General features: G+C 42.4%; 2 protein-coding genes and 2 long non-coding RNA genes across 5 annotated transcripts in view; all 4 read left to right on the top strand.

Annotated features, from left to right (window-relative positions):
* The window catches only part of LOC118209722, a 411967-nt gene that overhangs the window by 100543 nt on the left and 289192 nt on the right, over positions 1–22232 (top strand). The gene's annotated exons all lie outside the window — the stretch shown is intronic.
* Positions 1–22232, top strand: part of LOC118209894 (NACHT, LRR and PYD domains-containing protein 3-like) — a 178251-nt gene that overhangs the window by 6192 nt on the left and 149827 nt on the right. The window lies entirely within an intron of this gene.
* On the top strand, positions 769–13500 carry LOC118209733. Of its 2 annotated transcripts, none has more exons than XR_004761757.1 (3): positions 769–807; positions 12001–12111; positions 13442–13500. It is a non-coding gene; the product is annotated as an uncharacterized LOC118209733 (long non-coding RNA). The 2 variants fall into 2 exon arrangements; XR_004761756.1 differs by lacking the exon at positions 769–807 and adding an exon at positions 11448–11509.
* On the top strand, positions 16011–19306 carry LOC118209735. The gene is made up of 3 exons (XR_004761760.1): positions 16011–16057; positions 18673–18783; positions 19275–19306. It is a non-coding gene; the product is annotated as an uncharacterized LOC118209735 (long non-coding RNA).

Genomic DNA, 22232 nt, shown 5'->3' with positions numbered 1-22232 from the left:
CATTCAGGTGTAGGTGAGGTGTATTTTGTCATATTCATTTGTGCTGTGAGTTAGAGCTGCAGTAAGAGGATGAGTTTAACTGGAAGCTCTGTCTCCATATGCTGTGAGTTAGAGCTGCAGTAAGAGGATGAGTTTAACTGGAAGCTCTGTCTCCATGTGCTGTGATTTAGAGCTGCAGTAAGAGGATTGTCTTTTACATTTATAACTTATTGCACCTATGCCAAATATTACTCTTGACCATCCACAGTAGAATATCACACAAACACAATAAAGCAGCTTCTATTTAAACGTTTTAAATATGCTTTCAGGTTTCATTTCTTGCGTGTTTGGGAGCAAGGGCTCGATTTTAATCTGCACTTGGAGGATGAGTTTAACTGGAAGCTCTATCTCCATGTGCTGTGAGTTTGAGCTTCAGTAAGAGGATGAGTTTAACTGGAAGCTCTGTCTTCTTGTGCTGTGAGTTAGAGCTGCAGTAAGAGGACGAGATTAACTGGAAGCTCTGTGTCCATGTGCTGTAAGTTAGAGCTGCAGTAAGAGGATGAGTTTAACTGCAAGCTCTGTCTCCATGTGCTGTGAGTTAGAGCTGCAGTAAGAGGATGAGTTTAACTGGAATCTCTGTCTCCATATGTTGTGTGTTAGAGCTGCAGTAAGAGGACGAGTTTAACTGGATGTTGTTTCTCCATGTTTTGTTCACAGGGTCCAGCTAGAAAGAGCAGGGTCACCTGTACCCAGCTGTCTGTCTATGAAGAGTGATCATTCAATGGGTCTTCCAATCACATTCAGAGGAGAGGTCACAGGTGACCAAAGGTAATTAAAGAGATTCAAATAGTCAGTACTGTTTAATTATACTTCAATGTTACTGGCACCTTTCTGTTGTCGGTGGGTGTATTAAGACTTTCAGATCTAGGTGGGGGTTATTATTGCACATATAGCTGTAGGTTTGTGATTTATATCACATTCAGGTGTAGGTGAGGTGTATTTAGTCATATTCATTTGTGCTGTGAGTTAGAGCTGCAGTAAGATGATGAGTTTAACTGGAAGCTCTGTCTCCATGTGCTGTGAGTTAGAGCTGCAGTAAGAGGATGAGTTTAACTGGAAGCTCTGTCTCCAAGTGCTGAGAGTTAGAGCTGCAGTAAGAGGATGAGTTTAACTGGAAGCTCTATCTCCATGTGCTGAGAGTTAGATCTGCAGTAAGAGGATGATTTTAACTGGAAGCTCTGTCCCAATATGCTGTGAGTTAGAGCTGCAGTAAGATGATGAGTTTAACTGGAAGCTCTATCTCCATGTGCTGTGAGTTAAAGCTGCAGTAAGAGGATGAGTTTAACTGGAAGCTCTGTCTCCATGTGCTGTGAATTAGAGCTGCAGTAAGAGGATGAGTTTAACTGGAAGCTCTGTCTCCATGTGCTGTGTGTTAGAGCTGCAGTTAGAGGATGAGTTTAACTGGAAGCTCTGTCTCCATGTGCTATGAGTTAGAGCTGCAGTAAGAGGATGAGTTTAACTGGAAGCTCTGCCTCCATGTGCTGTGAGTTACGTTTGCATGACATTATAAAATGCTAAGATTACAAAACACAGGGCCAAGTGACTTGAAAGAATTGAGGAAATATTGGGTAGCATTGCTTTGGAATACATCTTATGTAATTTCGGTGAGACAAGATAACCTATATTGTTTGTAGTACCGTAACTTGGCGTCATTTTGATATCAATACTTTTAATGGCAGGCCTGGATTTTGTCAGTTTGAATGAATGAGTTATAGACGGTGTATTTCTTGTATGTGTGAGTAACTTGGCATTTTTGTACGCTGAAAACGTGTTTTCCATGTGCTGTGATTTAGAGCTGCAGTAAGAGGATTGTCTTTTACTTTTATAACATATTGCACCTATGCCAAATATTTCTCTTGACCATCCACAGTGGAATATCACACAAACACAATAAATCAGCTTCTATTTAAACGTTTTAAATATGCTTTCAGGTTTTATTTCTGGCGTGTTTGGGAGCAAGGGCTCGATTTTAATCTGCACTTGGAGGATGAGTTTAACTGGAAGCTCTGTCTCCATGTGCTGAGAGTTAGAGCTGCAGTAAGAGGATTGTCTTTTACATTTATTACTTATTGCACCTATGCCAAATATTACTCTTGATCATCCACAGTGGAATATCACACAAACACAATAAATCAGCTTCTATTTAAACGTTTTAAATATGCTTTCAGGTTTCATTTCTGGCGTGTTTGGGAGCAAGGGCTCGATTTTAATCTGCACTTGGAGGATGAGTTTAACTGGAAGCTCTGTCTCCATGTGCTGAGAGTTAGAGCTGCAGTAAGAGGATGAGTTTAACTGGAAGCTCTATCTCCATGTGCTGTGAGTTAGAGCTGCAGTAAGAGGATGAGTTTAACTGGAAGCTCTGTCTCCATATGCTGTGAGTTAGAGCTGCAGTAAGAGGATGAGTTTAACTGGAAGCTCTGTCTCCATGTGCTGTGAGTTAGAGCTGCAGTAAGAGGATGAGTTTAACTGGAAGCTCTGTCTCCATGTGCTGTGAGTCAGAGCTGTCGTAAGAAGATGAGTTTAACTGGAAGCTCTGTCTCCATGTGTTGTGAGTTAGAGCTGCAGTAAAAGGATGAGTTTAACTGGAAGCTCTATCTCCATGTGCTGTGAGTTAGAGCTGCAGTTAGAGGATGAGTATAACTGGAAGCTCTGTCTCCATGTACTGTGAGTTAGAGCTCCAGTAAGATGATGAGTTTTACTGGAAGCTCTGTCTCCATATGCTGTGAGTTCGAGCTGCAGTAAGAGGATGAGTTTAACTGGAAGCTCTGTCTTCTTGTGCTGTGAGTTAGAGCTGCAGTAAGAGGATGAGTTTAACTGGAAGCTCTGTCCCAATGTGCTGTGAGTTAGAGCTGCAGTTAGAGGATGAGTTTAACTGGAAGCTCTGTCTCCATGTGCTGTGAGTTAAAGCTGCAGTAAGAGGATGAGTTTAACTGGATGCTCTGTCTCCATGTGCTGTGAGTTAGACCTGCAGTAAGAGGATGAGTTTAACTGGAAGCTCTGTCTCCATGTGCTGTGAGTTAGAGCTGCAGTAAGAGGATGAGTTTAACTGGAAGCTCTGTCTCCATGTGCTGTGAGTTAGAGCTGCAGTAAGAGGATGAGTTTAACTGGAAGCTCTGTCCCAACGTGCTGTGAGTTAGAGCTGCAGTAAGATGATGAGTTTAACTGGAAGCTCTGTCTCCATGTGCTGTGAGTTAGAGCTGCAGTATGATTATGAATTTAACTGGAAGCTCTGTCTCCATGCGCTGTGAGTTTGAGCTGCAGTACGAGGATGAGTTTAACTGGAAGCTCTTTCTCCATGTGCTGTGAGTTAGAGCTGCAGTAAGAAGATGAGTTTAACTGGAAGCTCTGTCTCCATGTGCTGTGAGTTAGAGCTGCAGTATGATTATGAATTTAACTGGAAGCTCTGTCTCCATGCGCTGTCAGTTTGAGCTGCAGTACGAGGATGAGTTTAACTGGAAGCTCTGTCTCCATGTGCTGTGAGTTAGAGCTGCAGTAAGAAGATGAGTTTACCTGGAAGCTCTGTCTCCATGTTCTGTGAGTTAGAGCTGCAGTAAGAGGATGAGTTTAACTGGATGCTCTGTCTCCATGTGCTGTGAGTCAGAGCTGCAGTAAGAGGATGAGTTTAACTGGAAGCTCTGTCTCCATGTGCTGTGAGTTAGAGCTGCAGTAAGAGGATGAGTTTAACTGGAAGCTCTGTGTCCATGTGCTGTGAGTTAGAGCTGCAGTAAGAGGATGAGTTTAACTGGATGCTCTGTCTCCATGTGCTGTGAGTTAGACCTGCAGTAAGAGGATGAGTTTAACTGGAAGCTCTGTCTCCATGTGCTGTGAGTTAGAGCTGCAGTAAGAGGATGAGTTTAACTGGAATCTCTGTCTCCATATGTTGTGAGTTAGAGCTGCAGTAAGAGGACGAGTTTAACTGGATGTTGTTTCTCCATGTTTTGTTCACAGGGTCCAGCTAGAAAGAGCAGGGTCACCTGTACCCAGCTGTCTGTCTATGAAGAGTGATCATTCAATGGGTCTTCCAATCACATTCAGAGGAGAGGTCACAGGTGACCAAAGGTAATTAAAGAGATTCAAATAGTCAGTACTGTTTAATTATACTTCAATGTTACTGGCACCTTTCTGTTGTCGGTGGGTGTATTAAGACTTTCAGATCTAGGTGGGGGTTATTATTGCACATATAGCTGTAGGTTTGTGATTTATATCACATTCAGGTGTAGGTGAGGTGTATTTTGTCATATTCATTTGTGCTGTGAGTTAGAGCTGCAGTAAGATGATGAGTTTTACTGGAAGCTCTGTCTCCATGTGCTGTGAGTTAGAGCTGCAGTAAGAGGATGAGTTTAACTGGAAGCTCTGTCTCCAAGTGCTGAGAGTTAGAGCTGCAGTAAGAGGATGAGTTTAACTGGAAGCTCTGTCTCCATGTGCTGAGAGTTAGATCTGCAGTAAGAGGATGAGTTTAACTGGAAGCTCTGTCCCAATATGCTGTGAGTTAGAGCTGCAGTAAGATGATGAGTTTAACTGGAAGCTCTATCTCCATGTGCTGTGAGTTAAAGCTGCAGTAAGAGGATGAGTTTAACTGGAAGCCTTGTCTCCATGTGCTGTGCATTAGAGCTGCAGTAAGAGGATGAGTTTAACTGGAAGCTCTGTCTCCATGTACTGTGAGTTAGAGCTGCAGTTAGAGGATGATTTTAATTGGAAGCTCTGTCTCCATGTGCTGTGAGTTAGAGCCGCAGTAAGAGGATAAGTTTAACTGGAAGCTCTGCCTCCATGTGCTGTGAGTTACGTTTGCATGACATTATAAAATGCTAAGATTACAAAATACAGGGCCAAGTGACTTGAAAGAATTGAGGAAATATTGGGTAGCATTGCTTTGGAATACATCTTATGTAATTTCGGTGAGACAAGATAACCTATATTGTTTGTAGTACCGTAACTTGGCGTCATTTTGATATCAATACTTTTAATGGCAGGCCTGGATTTTGTCAGTTTGAATGAATGAGTTATAGACGGTGTATTTCTTGTATGTGTGAGTAACTTGGCATTTTTGTACGCTGAAAACGTGTTTTCCATGTGCTGTGATTTAGAGCTGCAGTAAGAGGATTGTCTTTTACTTTTATAACTTATTGCACCTATGCCAAATATTACTCTTGACCATCCCCAGTGGAATATCACACAAACACAATAAATCAGCTTCTATTTAAACGTTTTAAATATGCTTTCAGGTTTTATTTCTGGCGTGTTTGGGAGCAAGGGCTCGATTTTAATCTGCACTTGGAGGATGAGTTTAACTGGAAGCTCTGTCTCCATGTGCTGTGAGTTAGAGCTGCAGTAAGAGGATGAGTTTAACTGGAAGCTCTATCTCGATGTGCTGTGAGTTAGAGCTGCAGTAAAAGGATGAGTTTAACTGGATGCTCTGTCTCCATGTGCTGTGAGTTAGAGCTGCAGTAAGAGGATGAGTTTAACTGGAAGCTCTATCTCCATGTGCTGTGAGTTAGAGCTGCAGTTAGAGGATGAGTATAACTGGAAGCTCTGTCTCCATGTGCTGTGAGTTAGAGCTCCAGTAAGAGGATGAGTTTAACTGGAAGCTCTGTCTCCCTGTATTGTGAGTTAGTGCTGCAGTAAGAGGATGAGTTTAACTGGAAACTCTCTCTCCATGTGCTGTGAGTAAGAGCTGTCGTAAGAAGATGAGTTTAACTGGAAGCTCTGTCTTCATGTGTTGTGAGTTAGAGCTGCAGTAAGAGGACTAGTTTAACTGGATGTTGTTTCTCCATGTTTTGTTCACAGGGTCCAGGTAGAAAGAGCAGGGTCACCTGTACCCAGCTGTCTGTCTATGAAGAGTGATAGTTCAATGGATCATCCAATCACATTCAGGGGAGAGTTTGCAGGTGATCAAAGGTAATTAAAGAGGTTCAAATTGACAGTACTGTTTAATTATACTTCAATGTTACTGGCACCTTTCTGTTATCGGTGGGTGTATTAAGACTTTCAGATCTAGGTGGGGGTTATTATTGCACATATACCTGTAGGTTTGTGATTTATATCACATTCAGGTGTAGGTGAGGTGTATTTTGTCATATTCATTTGTGCTGTGAGTTAGAGCTGCAGTAAGAGGATGAGTTTAACTGGAAGCTCTGTCCCAATGTGCTGTGAGTTAGAGCTGCAATAAGAGGATGAGTTTAACTGGAATCTCTGTCTCCAAGTGCTGTGAGTTAGAGCTGCAGTAAGAGGATGAGTTTAACTGGAAGCTCTGTCTCCATGTTCTGTGAGTTAGAGCTGCCGTAAGAGGATGAGTATAACTGGAAGCTCTGTCTCCATGTGCTGTGAGTTAGAGCTGCAGTAAGAGGACGAGATTAACTGGAAGCTCTGTCTCCATGTGCTGTGAGTTAGAGCTGCAGTAAGGGGCTGAGTTTAACTGTAAGCTCTGTCTCCATGTGCTGTGAGTTAGAGCTGCAGTAAGAGGATGAGTTTAACTGGAAGCTCTGTCTCCATGTGCTGTGAGTTAGAGCTGCAGTAAGGGGCTGAGTTTAACTGTAAGCTCTGTCTCCATGTGCTGTGAGTTAGAGCTGCAGTAAGAGGATGAGTTTAACTGGAAGCTCTGTCTCCATGTGCTGTGAGTTAGAGCTACAGTAAGTGGACGAGTTTAACTGGATGTTGTTTCTCCATGTTTTGTTCACAGGGTCCAGGTAGAAAGAGCAGGGTCACCTGTACCCAGCTGTCTGTCTATGAAGAGTGATAGTTCAATGGATCATCCAATCACATTCAGGGGAGAGTTCGCAGGTGATCAAAGGTAATTAAAGAGTTTCAAATTGACAGTATTGTTTAATTATACTTCAATGTTACTGGCACCTTTCTATTTTCGGTGGGTGTATTAAGACTTTCAGATCTAAGTTGGGGTTATTATTGCACATATAGCTGTAGGTTTGTGATTTATATCACATTCAGGTGTAGGTGAGGTGTATTTAGTCATATTCATTTGTGCTGTGAGTTAGAGCTGCAGTAAGAGGATGAGTTTAACTGGAAGCTCTGTCTCCATGTGCTGTGAGTTAGAGCTGCAGTAAGAGGATGAGTTTAACTGGAAGCTCTGTCTCCATGTGCTGTGATTTAGAGCTGCTGTAAGAGGATTGTCTTTTACATTTATAACTTATTGCACCTATGTTAAATATTTCTCTTGACCATCCCCAGTGGAATATCACACAAACACAATAAAGCAGCTTCTATTTAAACGTTTTAAATATGCTTTCAGGTTTCATTTCTGGCGTGTTTGGGAGCAAGGGCTCGATTTTAATCTGCACTTGGAGGATGAGTTTAACTGGAAGCTCTATCTCCATGTGCTGTGAGTTAAGCCGCGTTTCCACCAAAATTACCCGGAACTTTCGGTCCCAGGAACTACTTTACCAGGAACTAAAAGGTTCCTTCAGCCAATGGTTGTCTGCGTTTCCACCGGGGTCTAAAGTACCGCGAAGATTAGGCAAATTAGCCCACTGACGTTGTCGTCGGTCCATCTGTCATATGATTTCTTCTGTAACCCCATACTACCACCGAAGTAGCCTACATTATTTTCTAATAACCGGGACAGCCCGGAGGGGTTTATTCCACTTATATACAACGGGTTACCAACAATGACTATATATGGTTACTTTTGTATTTATTGATTTTCATATATCCTCTCAAACACATTCATTAACAGCAGACAACATGCACACGTTGTAAACAATTTGCTGTTTTATTACTTTCTCGTCGTCAATTCCATATAGGCTAATCGCAAAATGACAAGAATAGAACGAAAACTCGGACTTGCGTGAAAATGTAAATTAGTAGTGGTACAGCCACCGTTTGCTTTCCTTCGAAGTTACTGCTAGCCGAGCAGCGAAGTGTGCCCTCCAGATGCGAACCATGCACCATAAAAAAGAGTCCATAGTCTTCCTGGTCTTTTCGTGGAATTGAAAAATGGCAGTAAAATTGAGTAAAATTACGGCAGTCTGAAAAAGCTAAAGGGAAGATAACTAGAATTAACCTGTTATTTTACCCGGATAAAAAGTGCGGAAGGTGATTTCCAGTTTGCTTGTACTGTATCACCAATGTTAATTATGCAGAACTACCGCATACCTCACATAACTGTATCAAACGTTTTGAGTCAATTACAACGGGCTAACAAAGAAAATCCGGAAGAAAATATTCAGCAACCGAATTAATCCATTTGAATGTTTTGGTAGCCTACGTAATATGCTGTCCCAGCACGAATGCTTAGCATTTTATAAAACGAATACTAAAGCAAGAAAAGAACAGAAGAGCACACGTTATAATTCCAAGACGTTGGCAGGCTATAACCAAAAGTAGGCTACTGCGCCGCATAACATACAAGTTTGATTTGAAGTTATTATGAAAATAAATTGGTTTGCCGCTGCATATTTTCAAACATGGCGGGTAATGGTGGAAAATAAATACAACACAAATGCTACGAGTACTCGACCAATCAGAAATGTTCAGCGCTGCAAGCTCCACCCAAAAGGTTCCTGTACTTTCGGAAAGTACTACCCCCCGAGCAGGAACGTTTTGGGGGGTAAAACAAAGCCCCCAGAACTAAATTTAGACCATAGTTCCTGCGGTGGAAACGCACTGAGTTCCTCAAAAGGTTCCTAGTTCCGGGGTATAGTTCCTGCGGTGGAAACGCGGCTTTAGAGCTGCAGTAAGAGGATGAGTTTAACTGGAAGTTCTGTCTCCATGTGCTGTGAGTTAGAGCTGCAGTAAGAGGATGAGTTTAACTGTAAGCTCTGTCTCCATGTGCTGTGAGTTAGAGCTGCAGTAAGAGGATGAGTTTAACTGTAAGCTCTGTCTCCATGTGCTGTGAGTTAGAGCTGCAGTAAGAGGACGAGATTAACTGGAAGCTCTGTCTCCATGTCCTGTGAGTTAGAGCTGCAGTAAGAGGATGAGTTTAACTAGATGTTGTTTCTCCATGTTTTGTTCACAGGGTCCAGGTAGGAAGAGCGGGGTCACCTGTACCCAGCTGTCTGTCTATGAAGAGTGATCGTTCAATGGATCATCCAATCACATTCAGGGGAGAGTTCGCAGGTGATCAAAGGTAATTAAAGAGTTTCAAATTGACAGTGATCTTTAATTATACTCCAATATTACTGGCACCTTTCTGTTGTCGGTGGGTGTATTACGACTTTCAGATCTAGGTGGGGGTTATTATTGCACATATCGCTGTAGGTTTGTGATTTATATCACATTCAGGTGTAGGTGAGGTGCATTTTGTCATATTCATTTGTGCTGTGAGTTAGAGCTGCAGTAAGAGGATGAGTTTAACTGGAAGCTCTGTCTCCATGTGCTGTGAGTTAGAGCTGCAGTAAGGGGCTGAGTTTAACTGTAAGCTCTGTCTCCATGTGCTGTGAGTTAGAGCTGCAGTAAGAGGATGAGTTTAACTGGAAGCTCTGTCTCCATGTGCTGTGAGTTAGAGCTACAGTAAGAGGACGAGTTTAACTGGATGTTGTTTCTCCATGTTTTGTTCACAGGGTCCAGGTAGAAAGAGCAGGGTCACCTGTACCCAGCTGTCTGTCTATGAAGAGTGATAGTTCAATGGATCATCCAATCACATTCAGGGGAGAGTTCGCAGGTGATCAAAGGTAATTAAAGAGTTTCAAATTGACAGTATTGTTTAATTATACTTCAATGTTACTGGCACCTTTCTGTTGTCGGTGGGTGTATTAAGACTTTCAGATCTAGGTGGGGGTTATTATTGCACATATACCTGTAGGTTTGTGATTTATATCACATTCAGGTGTAGGTGAGGTGTATTTTGTCATATTCATTTGTGCTGTGAGTTAGAGCTGCAGTAAGAGGATGAGTTTAACTGGAAGCTCTGTCCCAATGTGCTGTGAGTTAGAGCTGCAATAAGAGGATGAGTTTAACTGGAATCTCTGTCTCCAAGTGCTGTGAGTTAGAGCTGCAGTAAGAGGATGAGTTTAACTGGAAGCTCTGTCTCCATGTCCTGTGAGTTAGAGCTGCAGTAAGAGGATGAGTATAACTGGAAGCTCTGTCTCCATGTGCTGTGAGTTAGAGCTGCAGTAAGAGGACGAGATTAACTGGAAGCTCTGTCTCCATGTGCTGTGAGTTAGAGCTGCAGTAAGGGGCTGAGTTTAACTGTAAGCTCTATTTCCATGTGCTGTGAGTTAGAGCTGCAGTAAGAGGATGAGTTTAACTGGAAGCTCTGTCTCCATGTGCTGTGAGTTAGAGCTGCAGTAAGGGGCTGAGTTTAACTGTAAGCTCTGTCTCCATGTGCTGTGAGTTAGAGCTGCAGTAAGAGGATGAGTTTAACTGGAAGCTCTGTCTCCATGTGCTGTGAGTTAGAGCTACAGTAAGAGGACGAGTTTAACTGGATGTTGTTTCTCCATGTTTTGTTCACAGGGTCCAGGTAGAAAGAGCAGGGTCACCTGTACCCAGCTGTCTGTCTATGAAGAGTGATAGTTCAATGGATCATCCAATCACATTCAGGGGAGAGTTCGCAGGTGATCAAAGGTAATTAAAGAGTTTCAAATTGACAGTATTGTTTAATTATACTTCAATTTTACTGGCACCTTTCTATTTTCGGTGGGTGTATTAAGACTTTCAGATCTAAGTTGGGGTTATTATTGCACATATAGCTGTAGGTTTGTGATTTATATCACATTCAGGTGTAGGTGAGGTGTATTTTGTCATATTCATTTGTGCTGTGAGTTAGAGCTGCAGTAAGAGGATGAGTTTAACTGGAAGCTCTGTCTCCATGTGCTGTGAGTTAGAGCTGCAGTAAGAGGATGAGTTTAACTGGAAGCTCTGTCTCCATGTGCTGTGATTTAGAGCTGCAGTAAGAGGATTGTCTTTTACATTTATAACTTATTGCACCTATGTTAAATATTACTCTTGACCATCCCCAGTGGAATATCACACAAACACAATAAAGCAGCTTCTATTTAAACGTTTTAAATATGCTTTCAGGTTTCATTTCTGGCGTGTTTGGGAGCAAGGGCTCGATTTTAATCTGCACTTGGAGGATGAGTTTAACTGGAAGCTCTATCTCCATGTGCTGTGAGTTAGAGCTGCAGTAAGAGGATGAGTTTAACTGGAAGTTCTGTCTCCATGTGCTGTGAGTTAGAGCTGCAGTAAGAGGATGAGTTTAACTGGAAGCTCTGTCTCCATGTGCTGTGAGTTAGAGCTGCAGTAAGAGGATGAGTTTAACTGTAAGCTCTGTCTCCATGTGCTGTGAGTTAGAGCTGCAGTAAGAGGACGAGATTAACTGGAAGCTCTGTCTCCATGTCCTGTGAGTTAGAGCTGCAGTAAGAGGATGAGTTTAACTAGATGTTGTTTCTCCATGTTTTGTTCACAGGGTCCAGGTAGGAAGAGCGGGGTCACCTGTACCCAGCTGTCTGTCTATGAAGAGTGATCGTTCAATGGATCATCCAATCACATTCAGGGGAGAGTTCGCAGGTGATCAAAGGTAATTAAAGAGTTTCAAATTGACAGTGATCTTTAATTATACTCCAATATTACTGGCACCTTTCTGTTGTCGGTGGGTGTATTACGACTTTCAGATCTAGGTGGGGGTTATTATTGCACATATCGCTGTAGGTTTGTGATTTATATCACATTCAGGTGTAGGTGAGGTGCATTTTGTCATATTCATTTGTGCTGTGAGTTAGAGCTGCAGTAAGAGGATGAGTTTAACTGGAAGCTCTGTCTCCATGTGCTGTGAGTTAGAGCTGCAGTAAGGGGCTGAGTTTAACTGTAAGCTCTGTCTCCATGTGCTGTGAGTTAGAGCTGCAGTAAGAGGATGAGTTTAACTGGAAGCTCTATCTCCATGTGCTGTGAGTTAGAGCTGCAGTAAGAGGATGAGTTTAACTGGAAGCTCTGTCTCCATGTGCTGTGAGTTAGAGCTACAGTAAGAGGACGAGTTTAACTGGATGTTGTTTCTCCATGTTTTGTTCACAGGGTCCAGGTAGAAAGAGCAGGGTCACCTGTACCCAGCTGTCTGTCTACGAAGAGTGATAGTTCAATGGATCATCCAATCACATTCAGGGGAGAGTTCGCAGGTGATCAAAGGTAATTAAAGAGTTTCAAATTGACAGTATTGTTTAATTATACTTCAATGTTACTGGCACCTTTCGATTTTCGGTGGGTGTATTAAGACTTTCAGATCTAAGTTGGGGTTATTATTGCACATATAGCTGTAGGTTTGTGATTTATATCACATTCAGGTGTAGGTGAGGTGTATTTTGTCATATTCATTTGTGCTGTGAGTTAGAGCTGCAGTAAGAGGATGAGTTTAACTGGAAGCTCTGTCTCCATGTGCTGTGAGTTAGAGCTGCAGTAAGAGGATGAGTTTAACTGGAAGCTCTGTCTCCATGTGCTGTGATTTAGAGCTGCAGTAAGAGGATTGTCTTTTACATTTATAACTTATTGCACCTATGTTAAATATTACTCTTGACCATCCCCAGTGGAATATCACACAAACACAATAAAGCAGATTCTATTTAAACGTTTTAAATATGCTTTCAGGTTTCATTTCTGGCGTGTTTGGGAGCAAGGGCTCGATTTTAATCTGCACTTGGAGGATGAGTTTAACTGGAAGCTCTATCTCCATGTGCTGTGAGTTAGAGCTGCAGTAAGAGGATGAGTTTAACTGGAAGTTCTGTCTCCATGTGCTGTGAGTTAGAGCTGCAGTAAGAGGATGAGTTTAACTGGAAGCTCTGTCTCCATGTGCTGTGAGTTAGAGCTGCAGTAAGAGGATGAGTTTAACTGTAAGCTCTGTCTCCATGTGCTGTGAGTTAGAGCTGCAGTAAGAGGACGAGATTAACTGGAAGCTCTGTCTCCATGTCCTGTGAGTTAGAGCTGCAGTAAGAGGATGAGTTTAACTAGATGTTGTTTCTCCATGTTTTGTTCACAGGGTCCAGGTAGGAAGAGCGGGGTCATCTGTACCCAGCTGTCTGTCTATGAAGAGTGATCGTTCAATGGATCATCCAATCACATTCAGGGGAGAGTTCGCAGGTGATCAAAGGTAATTAAAGAGTTTCAAATTGACAGTGATCTTTAATTATACTCCAATATTACTGGCACCTTTCTGTTGTCGGTGGGTGTATTACGACTTTCAGATCTAGGTGGGGGTTATTATTGCACATATCGCTGTAGGTTTGTGATTTATATCACATTCAGGTGTAGGTGAGGTGCATTTTGTCATATTCATTTGTGCTGTGAGTTAGAGCTGCAGTAAGAGGATGAATTTAACTGGAAGCTCTGTCCCAATGTGCTGTGAGTAAGAGCTGTCGTAAGAAGATGAGTTTAACTGGAAGCTCTGTCTTCATGTGTTGTGAGTTAGAGCTGCAGTAAGAGGACTAGTTTAACTGGATGTTGTTTCTCCATGTTTTGTTCACAGGGTCCAGGTAGAAAGAGCAGGGTCACCTGTACCCAGCTGTCTGTCTATGAAGAGTGATAGTTCAATGGATCATCCAATCACATTCAGGGGAGAGTTTGCAGGTGATCAAAGGTAATTAAAGAGGTTCAAATTGACAGTACTGTTTAATTATACTTCAATGTTACTGGCACCTTTCTGTTGTCGGTGGGTGTATTAAGACTTTCAGATCTAGGTGGGGGTTATTATTGCACATATACCTGTAGGTTTGTGATTTATATCACATTCAGGTGTTGGTGAGGTGTATTTTGTCATTCATTTGTGCTGTGAGTTAGAGCTGCAGTAAGAGGATGAGTTTAACTGGAAGCTCTGTCCCAATGTGCTGTGAGTTAGAGCTGCAGTAAGAGGATGAGTTTAACTGGAAGCTCTGTCTCCATGTGCTGTGAGTTAGAGCTGCAGTAAGAGGACGAGTTTAACTGGAAGCTCTGTCTCCATGTGCTGTGAGTTAAAGCTGCAGTAAGAGGATGAGTTTAACTGGAAGCTCTGTCCCAATGTGCTGTGAGTTAGAGCTGCAGTAATACGATGAGTTTAACTGGAAGCTCTGTCTCCATGTGCTGTGAGTTAGAGCTGCAGTTAGAGCATGAGTTTAACTGGAAGCTCTGTCTCCATGTGCTGTGAGTTAGAGCTGCAGTAAGGGGCTGAGTTTAACTGTAAGCTCTGTCTCCATGTGCTGTGAGTTAGAGCTGCAGTAAGAGGATGAGTTTAACTGGAAGCTCTGTCTCCATGTGCTGTGAGTTAGAGCTGCAGTAAGAGGATGAGTATAACTGGAAGCTCTGTCTCCATGTGCTGTGAGTTAGAGCTGCAGTAAGAGGATGAGTTTAACTGGAAGCTCTGTCTGCCTGTGTTGTGAGTTGGTGCTGCAGTAAGAGGATGAGTATAACTGGAAGCTCTGTCTCCATGTGCTGTGAGTTAGAGCTACAGTAAGAGGACGAGTTTAACTGGATGTTGTTTCTCCATGTTTTGTTCACAGGGTCCAGGTAGAAAGAGCAGGGTCACCTGTACCCAGCTGTCTGTCTATGAAGAGTGATAGTTCAATGGATCATCCAATCACATTCAGGGGAGAGTTCGCAGGTGATCAAAGGTAATTAAAGAGTTTCAAATTGACAGTACTGTTTAATTATACTTCAATGTTACTGGCACCTTTCTGTTGTCGGTGGGTGTATTAAGACTTTCAGATCTAGGTGGGGGTTATTATTGCACATATAGCTGTAGGTTTGTGATTTATATCACATTCAGGTGTAGGTGAGGTGTATTTTGTCATATTCATTTGTGCTGTGAGTTAGAGCTGCAGTAAGAGGATGAGTTTAACTGGAAGCTCTGTCTCCATGTGCTGTGAGTTAGAGCTGCAGTAAGAGGATGAGTTTAACTGGAAGCTCTGTCTGCCTGTGTTGTGAGTTAGTGCTGCAGTAAGAGGATGAGTATAACTGGAAGCTCTGTCTCCATGTGCTGTGAGTTAGAGCTGCAGTAAGAGGATGAGTTTAACTGGAAGCTCTATCTCCATGTGCTGTGATTTAGAGCTGCAGTAAGAGGATTGTCTTTTACATTTATAACTTATTGCACCTATGTTAAATATTACTCTTGACCATCCCCAGTGGAATATCACACAAACACAATAAAGCAGCTTCTATTTAAACGTTTTAAATATGCTTTCAGGTTTCATTTCTTGCGTGTTTGGGAGCAAGGGCTCGATTTTAATCTGCATTTGGAGGATGAGTTTAACTGGAAGCTCTATCTCCATGTGCTGTAAGTTAGAGCTGCAGTAAGAGGATGAGTTTAACTGCAAGCTCTGTCTCCATGTGCTGTGAGTCAGAGCTGTCGTAAGAAGATGAGTTTAACTGGAAGCTCTATCTCCATGTGCTGTGAGTTAGAGCTGCAGTAAGAGGATGAGTTTAACTGGAAGCTCTGTCTTCTTGTGCTGTGAGTTAGAGCTGCAGTAGGAGGATGAGTTTAACTGGATGTTGTGTCTCCATGTTTTGTTCACAGGGTCCAGGTAGAAAGAGCAGGGTCACCTGTACCCAGCTGTCTGTCTATGAAGAATGATTGTTCAATGGATCATCCAATCACATTCAGGGGAGAGTTCGCAGGTGATCAAAGGTAATTAAAGAGTTTCAAATTGACAGTACTGTTTAATTATACTTCAATGTTACTGCCATCTTTCTGTTGTCGGTGGGTGTATTACGACTTTCAGATCTAGGTGGGGGTTATTATTGCACATATCGCTGTAGGTTTGTGATTTATATCACATTCAGGTGTAGGTGAGGTGTATTTTGTCATATTCATTTGTGCTGTGAGTTAGAGCTGCAGTAAGAGGATGAATTTAACTGGAAGCTCTGTCCCAATGTGCTGTAAGTTAGAGCTGCAGTAAGAGGATGAGTTTAACTGGAAGCTCTGTCTCCATGTGTTGTGAGTTAGAGCTGCAGTAAGAGGACGAGTTTAACTGGATGTTGTTTCTCCATGTTTTGTTCACAGGGTCCAGGTAGAAAGAGCAGGGTCACCTGTACCCAGCTGTCTGTCTATGAAGAGTGATGGTTCAATGGATCATCCAATCACATTCAGGGGAGAGTTCGCAGGTGATCAAAGGTAATTAAAGAGGTTCAAATTGACAGTACTGTTTAATTATACTTCAATGTTACTGGCACCTTTCTGTTATCTGTGGGTGTATGGAGACTTTCAGATCTAGGTGGGGGTTATTATTGCACATATAGCTGTAGGTTTGTGATTTATATCACATTCAGGTGTAGGTGAGGTGTATTTAGTCATATTCATTTGTGCTGTGAGTTAGAGCTGCAGTAAGAGGATGAGTTTAACTGGAAGCTCTGTCTCCATGTGCTGTGAGTTAGAGCTGCAGTAAGAGGATGAGTTTAACTGTAAGCTCTGTCTCCATGTGCTGTGAGTTAGAGCTGCAGTAAGAGGACGAGATTAACTGGAAGTTCTGTCTCCATGTGCTGTGAGTTAGAGCTGCAGTAAGAGGATGAGTTTAACTGGAAGTTCTGTCTCCATGTGCTGTGAGTTAGAGCTGCAGTATGATTATGAATTTAACTGGAAGCTCTGTCTCCATGCGCTGTGAGTTTGAGCTGCAGTACGAGGATGAGTTTAACTGGAAGCTCTGTCTCCATGTGCTGTGAGTCAGAGCTGCAGTAAGAGGATGAGTTTAACTGGAAGCTCTGTCTCCATGTGCTGTGAGTTAGAGCTGCAGTAAGAGGATGAGTTTAACTGGAAGCTCTGTGTCCATGTGCTGTAAGTTAGAGCTGCAGTAAGAGGATGAGTTTAACTGCAAGCTCTGTCTCCATGTGCTGTGAGTTAGAGCTGCAGTAAGAGGATGAGTTTAACTGGAATCTCTGTCTCCATATGTTGTGTGTTAGAGCTGCAGTAAGAGGACGAGTTTAACTGGATGTTGTTTCTCCATGTTTTGATCACAGGGTCCATCTAGAAAGAGCAGGGTCACCTGTACCCAGCTGTCTGTCTATGAAGAGTGATCATTCAATGGGTCTTCCAATCACATTCAGAGGAGAGGTCACAGGTGACCAAAGGTAATAAAAGAGATTCAAATAGTCAGTACTGTTTAATTATACTTCAATGTTACTGGCACCTTTCTGTTGTCGGTGGGTGTATTAAGACTTTCAGATCTAGGTGGGGGTTATTATTGCACATATAGCTGTAGGTTTGTGATTTATATCACATTCAGGTGTAGGTGAGGTGTATTTAGTCATATTCATTTGTTCTGTGAGTTAGAGCTGCAGTAAGATGATGAGTTTAACTGGAAGCTCTGTCTCCATGTGCTGTGAGTTAGAGCTGCAGTAAGAGGATGAGTTTAACTGGAAGCTCTGTCTCCAAGTGCTGAGAGTTAGAGCTGCAGTAAGAGGATGAGTTTAACTGGAAGCTCTATCTCCATGTGCTGAGAGTTAGATCTGCAGTAAGAGGATGATTTCAACTGGAAGCTCTGTTCCAATATGCTGTGAGTTAGAGCTGCAGTAAGATGATGAGTTTAACTGGAAGCTCTATCTCCATGTGCTGTGAGTTAAAGCTGCAGTAAGAGGATGAGTTTAACTGGAAGCTCTGTCTCCATGTGCTGTGAATTAGAGCTGCAGTAAGAGGATGAGTTTAACTGGAAGCTCTGTCTCCATGTGCTGTGAGTTAGAGCTGCAGTTAGAGGATGAGTTTAACTGGAAGCTCTGTCTCCATGTGCTGTGAGTTAGAGCTGCAGTAAGAGGATGAGTTTAACTGGAAGCTCTGCCTCCATGTGCTGTGAGTTACGTTTGCATGACATTATAAAATGCTAAGATTACAAAACACAGGGCCAAGTGACTTGAAAGAATTGAGGAAATATTGGGTAGCATTGCTTTGGAATACATCTTATGTAATTTCGGTGAGACAAGATAACCTATTTTGTTTGTAGTACCGTAACTTGGCGTCATTTTGATATCAATACTTTTAATGGCAGGCCTGGATTTTGTCAGTTTGAATGAATGAGTTATAGACGGTGTATTTCTTGTGTGTGAGTAACTTGGCATTTTTGTACGCTGAAAACGTGTTTTCCATGTGCTGTGATTTAGAGCTGCAGTAAGAGGATTGTCTTTTACTTTTATAACATATTGCACCTATGCCAAATATTACTCTTGACCATCCACAGTGGAATATCACACAAACACAATAAATCAGCTTCTATTTAAACGTTTTAAATATGCTTTCAGGTTTCATTTCTGGCGTGTTTGGGAGCAAGGGCTCGATTTTAATCTGCACTTGGAGGATGAGTTTAACTGGAAGCTCTATCTCGATGTGCTGTGAGTTAGAGCTGCAGTAAAAGGATGAGTTTAACTGGATGCTCTGTCTCCATGTGCTGTGAGTTAGAGCTGCAGTAAGAGGATGAGTTTAACTGGAAGCTCTGTCTCCATGTGCTGTGAGTTAGAGCTGCAGTAAGAGGATGAGTATAACTGGAAGCTCTGTCTCCATGTGCTGTGAGTTAGAGCTCCAGTAAGAGGATGAGTTTAACTGGAATCTCTGTCTCCCTGTGTTGTGAGTTAGTGCTGCAGTAAGAGGATGAGTATAACTGGAAGCTCTGTCTCCATGTGCTGTCAGTCAGAGCTGTCGTAAGAAGATGAGTTTAACTGGAAGCTCTGTCTCCATGTGTTGTGAGTTAGAGCTGCAGTAAGAGGACGAGTTTAACTGGATGTTGTTTCTCCATGTTTTGTTCGCAGGGTCCAGGTAGAAAGAGCAGGGTCACCTGTACCCAGCTGTCTGTCCATGAAGAGTGATAGTACAATGGATCATCCAATCACATTCAGGGGAGAGTTCGCAGGTGATCAAAGGTAATTAAAGAGTTTCAAATTGACAGTACTGTTTAATTATACTTCAATGTTACTGGCACCTTTCTATTGTCGGTGGGTGTATTAAGACTTTCAGATCTAGGTTGGGGTTATTATTGCACATATAGCTGTAGGTTTGTGATTTATATCACATTCAGGTGTAGGTGAGGTGTATTTTGTCATATTCATTTGTGCTGTGAGTTAGAGCTGCAGTAAGAGGATGAGTTTAACTGGAAGCTCTGTCTCCATGTGCTGTGAGTTCGTGCTGCAGTAAGAGGATGAGTTTAACTGGAAGCTCTGTCTCCATGTGCTGTGAGTTAGAGCTGCAGTAAGAGGATGAGTTTAACTGGAAGTTCTGTCTCCATGTGCTGTGAGTTAGAGCTGCAGTAAGAGGACGAGATTAACTGGAAGCTCTGTCTCCATGTCCTGTGAGTTAGAGCTGCAGTAAGAGGATGAGTTTAACTAGATGTTGTTTCTCCATGTTTTGTTCACAGGGTCCAGGTAGAAAGAGCGGGGTCACCTGTACCCAGCTGTCTGTCTATGAAGAGTGATCAATCAATGGATCATCCAATCACATTCAGGGGAGAGTTCGCAGGTGATCAAAGGTAATTAAAGAGTTTCAAATTGACAGTGATCTTTAATTATACTCCAATATTACTGGCACCTTTCTGTTGTCGGTGGGTGTATTACGACTTTCAGATCTAGGTGGGGGTTATTATTGCACATATCGCTGTAGGTTTGTGATTTATATCACATTCAGGTGTAGGTGAGGTGCATTTTGTCATATTCATTTGTGCTGTGAGTTAGAGCTGCAGTAAGAGGATGAATTTAACTGGAAGCTCTGTCTCCATGTGCTGTGAGTCAGAGCTGCAGTAAGAGGATGAGTATAACTGGAAGCTCTGTCTCCATGTGCTGTGAGTTAGAGCTCCAGTAAAAGGATGAGTTTAACTGGAAGCTCTGTCTCCCTGTGTTGTGAGTTAGTGCTGCAGTAAGAGGATGAGTATAACTGGAAGCTCTGTCTCCATGTGCTGTGAGTCAGAGCTGTCGTAAGAAGATGAGTTTAACTGGAAGCTCTGTCTCCATGTGTTGTGAGTTAGAGCTGCAGTAAGAGGATGAGTTTAACTGTAAGCTCTGTCTCCATGTGTTGTGAGTTAGAGCTACAGTAAGAGGACGAGTTTAACTGGATGTTGTTTCTCCATGTTTTGTTCACAGGGTCCAGGTAGACAGAGCACGGTCACCTGTACCCAGCTGTCTGTCCATGAAGAGTGATAGTACAATTGATCATCCAATCACATTCAGGGGAGATTTCGCAGGTGATCAAAGGTAATTAAAGAGTTTCAAATTGACAGTACTGTTTAATTATACTTCAATGTTACTGGCACCTTTCTATTGTCGGTGGGTGTATTAAGACTTTCAGATCTAGGTTGGGGTTATTATTGCACATATAGCTGTAGGTTTGTGATTTATATCACATTCAGGTGTAGGTGAGGTGTATTTTGTCATATTCATTTGTGCTGTGAGTTAGAGCTGCAGTAAGAGGATGAGTTTAACTGGAAGCTCTGTCTTCTTGTGCTGTGAGTTAGAGCTGCAGTAAGAGGATGAGTTTAACTGGAAGCTCTGTCTCCATGTGCTGAGAGTTAGAGCTGCAGTAAGAGGATGAGTTTAACTGTAAGCTCTGTCTCCATGTGCTGTGAGTTAGAACTGCAGTAAGAGGATGAGTTTAACTGGAAGCTCTATCTCCATGTGCTGTGAGTTAGAGCTGCAGTAAGAGGATGAGTTTAACTGGAAGCTCTGTCTCCATGTGCTGTGAGTTAGAGCTGCAGTAAGAGGATGAGTTTAACTGGAAGCTCTGTCTCCATGTGCTGTGAGTTAGAGCTGCAGTAAGAGGATGAGTTTAACTGGAAGCTCTGTCTCCATGTGCTGTGATTTAGAGCTGCAGTAAGAGGATTGTCTTTTACATTTATAACTTATTGCACCTATGTTAAATATTACTCTTGACCATCCCCAGTGGAATATCACACAAACACAATAAAGCAGCTTCTATTTAAACGTTTTAAATATGCTTTCTGGTTTCATTTCTTGCGTGTTTGGGAGCAAGGGCTCGATTTTAATCTGCACTTGAAGGATGAGTTTAACTGGAAGCTCTATCTCCATGTGCTGTGAGTTAGAGCTGCAGTAAGAGGATGAGTTTAACTGGAAGCTCTGTCTTCTTGTGCTGTGAGTTAGAGCTGCAGTAAGAGGATGAGTTTAACTGGAAGCTCTATCTCCATGTGTTGTGAGTTAGAGCTGCAGTAAGAGGATGAGTTTAACTGGATGTTGTGTCTCCATGTTTTGTTCACAGGGTCCAGGTAGAAAGAGCAGGGTCACCTGTACCCAGCTGTCTGTCTATGAAGAGTGATCGTTCAATGGATCATCCAATCACATTCAGGGGAGAGTTCGCAGGTGATCAAAGGTAATTAAAGAGGTTCAAATTGACAGTACTGTTTAATTATACTTCAATGTTACTGCCATCTTTCTGTTGTCGGTGGGTGTATTACGACTTTCAGATCTAGGTGGGGGTTATTATTGCACATATCGCTGTAGGTTTGTGATTTATATCACATTCAGGTGTAGGTGAGGTGTATTTTGTCATATTCATTTGTGCTGTGAGTTAGAGCTGCAGTAAGAGGATGAATTTAACTGAAAGCTCTGTCCCAATGTGCTGTGAGTTAGAGCTGCAGTAAGAGGATGAGTTTAACTGGAAGCTCTGTCCCAATGTGCTGTGAGTTAGAGCTGCAGTTAGAGGATGAGTTTAACTGGAAGCTCTGTCTCCATGTGCTGTGAGTCAGAGCTGTCGTAAGAAGATGAGTTTAACTGGAAGCTCTGTCTCCATGTGTTGTGAGTTAGAGCTGCAGTAAGAGGACGAGTTTAACTGGATGTTGTTTCTCCATGTTTTGTTCACAGGGTCCAGGTAGAAAGAGCAGGGTCACCTGTACCCAGCTGTCTGTCTATGAAGAGTGATAGTTCAATGGATCATCCAATCACATTCAGGGGAGAGTTCGCAGGTGATCAAAGGTAATTAAAGAGCTTCAAATTGACAGTACTGTTTAATTATACTTCAATGTTACTTGCACCTTTCTGTTATCGGTGGGTGTATGGAGACTTTCAGATCTAGGTGGGGGTTATTATTGCACATATAGCTGTAGGTTTGTGATTTATATCACATTCAGGTGTAGGTGAGGTGTATTTAGTCATATTCATTTGTGCTGTGAGTTAGAGCTGCAGTAAGAGGATGAGTTTAACTGGAAGCTCTGTCTCCATGTGCTGTGAGTTAGAGCTGCAGTAAGAGGATGAGTTTAACTGGAAGCTCTGTCTCCATGTGCTGTGATTTAGAGCTGCAGTAAGAGGATGAGTTTAACTGGAAGCTCTGTCTCCATGTGCTGAGAGTTAGATCTGCAGTAAGAGGATGAGTT

The sequence above is a fragment of the Anguilla anguilla genome, chromosome 12, assembly GCF_013347855.1.
Source record: "Anguilla anguilla isolate fAngAng1 chromosome 12, fAngAng1.pri, whole genome shotgun sequence".
NCBI classification, from domain to species: domain Eukaryota; kingdom Metazoa; phylum Chordata; class Actinopteri; order Anguilliformes; family Anguillidae; genus Anguilla; species Anguilla anguilla.
The sequence above is the reverse complement of the archived record's forward strand: the minus strand, read 5'-3'. Positions and strand labels throughout refer to the sequence as shown.